Here is a 7,500-nt window from a genome sequence, read left to right on the forward strand (position 1 = left end):
CCTCTGCCGCACGAAGTCGTGGACCGGCAATCACTCCACCTGCACCCGTTCGTGCCCCACCCCAACCGCCCAACCCGCAACTCCAGCGGATGAACGGCGGACTTTGCTCGCACGCGCAATGTGCAATCCACCCCTATAACGTGCGTTTCATGAAGAGTTATGTCCAATATGCGACATTCCCGCTGTCCCTATACATGAGCTGCGAGCTGTACCACTTACGAGCTACAGACGCGATCGCGTTGCTCTCTGTACGAATGCAGATGCTCAGCGGTCAGCTAGGAGGCGCTCCATCCATGTCGGTACCGGTGAGCGTTGCACTCGCAGTCGCAAAAACGTACGGCAAGTATATTACTCGGAAGAGTCAATGACAGTCCAAGCCCCCCTGCGTGGGAAGAGTCTTTCTAGGCCATGACCCACCGGAAGGGCGCAGCGTCCCCCACCCCAGACATGTGACGTCACACTATCGGTATTGACGACTAGACTGATTCCTTATAATCATTTGCCATACACCGGTGGAAGCTGCCGAGACGAGTAACTACATGGCGGCCTCGCCGTGTCACTAATGTACAGAGATACAACAGTTTCGACTGGAACCGGATGAAACGTATACACGGCGCTGATTAGTAATAGATAGAGCCATCAAAATACAGATAATGTATACAACTGTCCGTATACATGCTGAAAGACTCTGCTCACAATCACAACCACACGTCAGCCAGACACTCTTATCACGCACTACTCTCTGCCTGTAACAGGCACAGAGACAATATGTAAGCACCAGCATGGAACAACACCCAGTGCATCCTCTCCGCCACATTAGACTATCCACACTATCATAACCAGACCGGGAGGTCCACTCACAAAACAGAATATCCCACCCTTCCGACAACCACCATTGCTCAGCTAAGCCACCAACACCCACACATGTCCTACACAGGGGTACACCCAACATCACAATACTGCCTCCTGTCACAGCACACAAACAATGGCAGGAATGAAAGACACAGGTCTGCCACAAGCATGGAATCAGAGCGCCGCCTGTTATGAGCCAAAGGTGCACCCTGACGTGGCAAATCAGATGATGCCGCAGTCATTTACTTACGATAATCACAATCAACAAACCGGCCCCCCCCCCCCCAAAACACCTTTCCTTACAACAATGTGTACCTTAACCTAACCCGTATTGTGCCTTAACCTAACCCGTATTGTGCCTTAACCTAACCCGTATTGTGCCTTAACCTAACCCGTATTGTCCCTTAACCTAACCCGTATTGTGCCTTAACCTAACCCGTATTGTGCCTTAACCTAACCCGTATTGTGCCTTAACCTAACCCGTATTGTGCCTTAACCTAACCCGTATTGTGCCTTAACCTAACCCACGTTGTGCCTTAACCTAACCCACGTTGTGCCTTAACCTAACCCACGTTGTGCCTTAACCTAACCCACGTTGTGCCTTAACCTAACCCACGTTGTGCCTTAACCTAACCCACGTTGTGCCTTAACCTAACCCACGTTGTGCCTTAACCTAACCCGTATTGTGCCTTAACCTAACCCGTATTGTGCCTTAACCTAACCCGTATTGTGCCTTAACCTAACCCGTATTGTGCCTTAACCTAACCCGTATTGTGCCTTAACCTAACCCGTATTGTGCCTTAACCTAACCCGTATTGTGCCTTAACCTAACCCGTATTGTGCCTTAACCTAACCCGTATTGTGCCTTAACCTAACCCACGTTGTGCCTTAACCTAACCCACGTTGTGCCTTAACCTAACCCACGTTGTGCCTTAACCTAACCCACGTTGTGCCTTAACCTAACCCACGTTGTGCCTTAACCTAACCCACGTTGTGCCTTAACCTAACCCACGTTGTGCCTTAACCTAACCCACGTTGTGCCTTAACCTAACCCACGTTGTGCCTTAACCTAACCCATATTGTGCCTTAACCTAACCCATATTGTGCCTTAACCTAACCCATATTGTGCCTTAACCTAACCCATATTGTGCCTTAACCTAACCCATATTGTGCCTTAACCTAACCCATATTGTGCCTTAACCTAACCCATATTGTGCCTTAACCTAACCCATATTGTGCCTTAACCTAACCCATATTGTGCCTTAACCTAACCCATATTGTGCCTTAACCTAACCCATATTGTGCCTTAACCTAACCCATATTGTGCCTTAACCTAACCCGTATTGTGCCTTAACCTAACCCGTATTGTGCCTTAACCTAACCCGTATTGTGCCTTAACCTAACCCGTATTGTGCCTTAACCTAACCCGTATTGTGCCTTAACCTAACCCGTATTGTGCCTTAACCTAACCCGTATTGTGCCTTAACCTAACCCGTATTGTGCCTTAACCTAACCCGTATTGTGCCTTAACCTAACCCGTATTGTGCCTTAACCTAACCCGTATTGTGCCTTAACCTAACCCGTATTGTGCCTTAACCTAACCCGTATTGTGCCTTAACCTAACCCGTATTGTGCCTTAACCTAACCCGTATTGTGCCTTAACCTAACCCGTATTGTGCCTTAACCTAACCCGTATTGTGCCTTAACCTAACCCACGTTGTGCCTTAACCTAACCCGTATTGTGCCTTAACCTAACCCACGTTGTGCCTTAACCTAACCCACGTTGTGCCTTAACCTAACCCACGTTGTGCCTTAACCTAACCCACGTTGTGCCTTAACCTAACCCACGTTGTGCCTTAACCTAACCCACGTTGTGCCTTAACCTAACCCACGTTGTGCCTTAACCTAACCCACGTTGTGCCTTAACCTAACCCACGTTGTGCCTTAACCTAACCCACGTTGTGCCTTAACCTAACCCACATTGTGCCTTAACCTAACCCATATTGTGCCTTAACCTAACCCATATTGTGCCTTAACCTAACCCATATTGTGCCTTAACCTAACCCATATTGTGCCTTAACCTAACCCATATTGTGCCTTAACCTAACCCATATTGTGCCTTAACCTAACCCATATTGTGCCTTAACCTAACCCATATTGTGCCTTAACCTAACCCATATTGTGCCTTAACCTAACCCATATTGTGCCTTAACCTAACCCATATTGTGCCTTAACCTAACCCATATTGTGCCTTAACCTAACCCATATTGTGCCTTAACCTAACCCATATTGTGCCTTAACCTAACCCATATTGTGCCTTAACCTAACCCATATTGTGCCTTAACCTAACCCATATTGTGCCTTAACCTAACCCATATTGTGCCTTAACCTAACCCATATTGTGCCTTAACCTAACCCATATTGTGCCTTAACCTAACCCATATTGTGCCTTAACCTAACCCATATTGTGCCTTAACCTAACCCATATTGTGCCTTAACCTAACCCATATTGTGCCTTAACCTAACCCATATTGTGCCTTAACCTAACCCATATTGTGCCTTAACCTAACCCATATTGTGCCTTAACCTAACCCATATTGTGCCTTAACCTAACCCATATTGTGCCTTAACCTAACCCATATTGCGCCTTAACCTAACCCATGTTGCGCCTTAACCTAACCTATGTTGCGCCTTAACCTAACCTATGTTGCGCCTTAACCTAACCTACGTTGCGCCTTAACCTAACCTATATTGCGCCTTAACCTAACCTATATTGCGCCTTAACCTAACCTATATTGCGCCTTAACCTAACCTATATTGCGCCTTAACCTAACCTATATTGCGCCTTAACCTAACCTATATTGCGCCTTAACCTAACCTACGTTGCGCCTTAACCTAACCCACGTTGCGCCTTAACCTAACCCACGTTGCGCCTTAACCCAACCCACGTTGCGCCTTAACCCAACCCACGTTGCGCCTTAACCCAACCCACGTTGGGCCTTAACCCAACCCACGTTGCGCCTTAACCCAACCCACGTTGGGCCTTAACCCAACACACGTTGGGCCTTAACCCAACACACGTTGGGCCTTAACCCAACACACGTTGGGCCTTAACCCAACACACGTTGGGCCTTAACCCAACACACGTTGGGCCTTAACCCAACACACGTTGGGCCTTAACCCAACACACGTTGGGCCTTAACCCAACACACGTTGGGCCTTAACCCAACACACGTTGGGCCTTAACCCAACACACGTTGGGCCTTAACCCAACACACGTTGGGCCTTAACCCAACACACGTTGGGCCTTAACCCAACACACGTTGGGCCTTAACCCAACACACGTTGGGCCTTAACCCAACACACGTTGGGCCTTAACCCAACACACGTTGGGCCTTAACCCAACACACGTTGGGCCTTAACCCGCTCTGTAATTGTCATACGACGCGTTAAATTAGTGTAGTGTTGCCTAACTGCAACCCCCGCAATATAGTTTGCTACTCGCACTGCCTGGTCCCCAGTGTATCGCTTCATGTTAAACACCTTGCAGCGATACACTGTAATGTGGATGGCAGCAGGACGTACATGCTCAATGCCCTTCGCAGTTGTTCATTGGCATTCGCATGGCGAAGCACTTAGCCTACGCTGTGGTACGGCCTGTGTCAACTGTCCGCTGATGTTGTACGTCCAAATCACACACTGTACTGCACATTGGTCCTCATGTACTGAATGATACATCGTGGTACATGTGACCGTACAACGACTGCGCCAACAACGGCGAACCATGCGGTCCAACTGTTGTGCACTCAGCTATGTGTCGTCTCCCTATAAGAGCCGGATTGCAGTGTGGTATGCCCTGGATGGCGATCAGCATGAGCCGTCTGTTGATGTAGTGGCGCGTGTTGTCAGACGTAGTCGTCTCTTCTCACACACCGTGACAGCATGGTGCACTGCGTTCCACATCTGCGACATGCGACAGAGGCCGGTTGACAGTCGTTCGCGCAATGGACATCGCATACGTACGGGGGCCACCTTCCACGTGTTCGCGAAGCGTGCACATGTTGTTGCGTGTATGTGGGCAGACATAGTGTGTCGTGACACCTGACACAGGCATGCAACAATCGTTGAATTTGCAAATGGCGATGGACGTCTACGTTTGCTGGTGACGTTACGCAAATGAACAACTGGTAAACCGTTGTGGTGCGGTTGTTCTCGCTAGAGGTGAATCAGTGATGGCGACGATCGGTTGAGCTACCAACCGGTTGTTTCAGCGATACCCACCATGCCCACGAACGTGAATGGCATGTGGGTGTGAAGCGATACGCGGCGGTGGCTGGGTGGGACCGTCCCCGGCCGGTGAGGGGGGGCCTCCCGGCGTGCTGGCCGCGCGGTGCGTGGGCGCACGCGCTACAGCCGGCTGGTGGGGGCGGCCAGTGGCAGGCGCGCCGGCCGACGGAGGCGGCAGGCGGCGCAGCTGCGCGCCGGCGCACCCTGCACGCGGCGCCGTGCGGCCAAAGTAGGTCCTCGCGGGCCCGGTGCGAAGCGCGGTGGACATCTGCAGTGTGCTGGTCCGATTGAGGACTGTGTGCGCTGAGGATGCGCCGCCGCCCGGCGCTCGGCGCCGCGACGCCGTCTGCTGCTCGGTCGCCTCTGCGGTTCTCGCAGGTGGTTTGTATCGCAGCTGTGCGGACGTGTTGGCGCGTGCGCTGTGCTGGGAGAGTTCGCTTCGGCACCCAAGTGGGGCTTTTGTCCTTCTGTGGCGCTGGCGTTGGAGCTGCCGGCCACCGTAGGTGGCGCGTGTTGTCTCCCGCCGGCAATGCCACGACAGCACGCTCCCGGGCCTCTGTCGGCAGCGGCAAGCTCAGTTGGGAGCACGGGTGGTCGCACCTAAAGCGTCTACTCGCCAAACTCCGGGCGATTGCGCCTCTCTCGAACCCGACCAAGTACTTAGGACGGCGCTGCGCGCCGCCGGGACCTGAGAGGGTTTCGAGGTGTATCGTGCAGGGGAGCTCAGCCTCCTCCTGTTTGCAGAATAATTGAGCGGACGCTTGCGTGTTCGCGCGGGCCCCCGGGACACACTCCCGGGCGGCCGGCTGCTCAGCTCTAGTTGACGCAGCTCCCTGGTTGATCCTGCCAGTAGTCATATGCTTGTCTCAAAGATTAAGCCATGCATGTCTCAGTACAAGCCGCATTAAGGTGAAACCGCGAATGGCTCATTAAATCAGTTATGGTTCCTTAGATCGTACCCACGTTACTTGGATAACTGTGGTAATTCTAGAGCTAATACATGCAAACAGAGTCCCGACCAGAGATGGAAGGGACGCTTTTATTAGATCAAAACCAATCGGTCGGCTCGTCCGGTCCGTTTGCCTTGGTGACTCTGAATAACTTTGGGCTGATCGCACGGTCCTCGTACCGGCGACGCATCTTTCAAATGTCTGCCTTATCAACTGTCGATGGTAGGTTCTGCGCCTACCATGGTTGTAACGGGTAACGGGGAATCAGGGTTCGATTCCGGAGAGGGAGCCTGAGAAACGGCTACCACATCCAAGGAAGGCAGCAGGCGCGCAAATTACCCACTCCCGGCACGGGGAGGTAGTGACGAAAAATAACGATACGGGACTCATCCGAGGCCCCGTAATCGGAATGAGTACACTTTAAATCCTTTAACGAGTATCTATTGGAGGGCAAGTCTGGTGCCAGCAGCCGCGGTAATTCCAGCTCCAATAGCGTATATTAAAGTTGTTGCGGTTAAAAAGCTCGTAGTTGGATTTGTGTCCCACGCTGTTGGTTCACCGCCCGTCGGTGTTTAACTGGCATGTATCGTGGGACGTCCTGCCGGTGGGGCGAGCTGAAGGCGTGCGACGCGCCTCGTGCGTGCTCGTGCGTCCCGAGGCGGACCCCGTTGCAATCCTACCAGGGTGCTCTTGAGTGAGTGTCTCGGTGGGCCGGCACGTTTACTTTGAACAAATTAGAGTGCTTAAAGCAGGCAAGCCCGCCTGAATACTGTGTGCATGGAATAATGGAATAGGACCTCGGTTCTATTTTGTTGGTTTTCGGAACCCGAGGTAATGATTAATAGGGACAGGCGGGGGCATTCGTATTGCGACGTTAGAGGTGAAATTCTTGGATCGTCGCAAGACGAACAGAAGCGAAAGCATTTGCCAAGTATGTTTTCATTAATCAAGAACGAAAGTTAGAGGTTCGAAGGCGATCAGATACCGCCCTAGTTCTAACCATAAACGATGCCAGCCAGCGATCCGCCGCAGTTCCTCCGATGACTCGGCGGGCAGCCTCCGGGAAACCAAAGCTTTTGGGTTCCGGGGGAAGTATGGTTGCAAAGCTGAAACTTAAAGGAATTGACGGAAGGGCACCACCAGGAGTGGAGCCTGCGGCTTAATTTGACTCAACACGGGAAACCTCACCAGGCCCGGACACCGGAAGGATTGACAGATTGATAGCTCTTTCTTGATTCGGTGGGTGGTGGTGCATGGCCGTTCTTAGTTGGTGGAGCGATTTGTCTGGTTAATTCCGATAACGAACGAGACTCTAGCCTGCTAACTAGTCGCGTGACATCCTTCGTGCTGTCAGCGATTACTTTTCTTCTTAGAGGGACAGGCGGCTTCTAGCCGCACGAGATTGAGCAAT

The 7,500-nt window shown here is 51.7% G+C and overlaps 1 non-coding gene across 1 annotated transcript in view; it reads left to right on the plus strand.

Moving 5' to 3' along the window:
* The first annotated feature begins 5,969 nt into the window (after nt 1-5,969).
* The window catches only part of LOC124567901, a 1,910-nt gene continuing 379 nt past the window's right edge, over nt 5,970-7,500 (plus strand). The window contains exon 1 of the ribosomal RNA XR_006971038.1: nt 5,970-7,500. This exon is cut by the window's right edge and continues 379 nt beyond it. This is a non-coding gene — a ribosomal RNA (small subunit ribosomal RNA).

This window comes from Schistocerca americana, unplaced genomic scaffold, assembly GCF_021461395.2.
Source record: "Schistocerca americana isolate TAMUIC-IGC-003095 unplaced genomic scaffold, iqSchAmer2.1 HiC_scaffold_141, whole genome shotgun sequence".
NCBI lineage: Eukaryota > Metazoa > Arthropoda > Insecta > Orthoptera > Acrididae > Schistocerca > Schistocerca americana.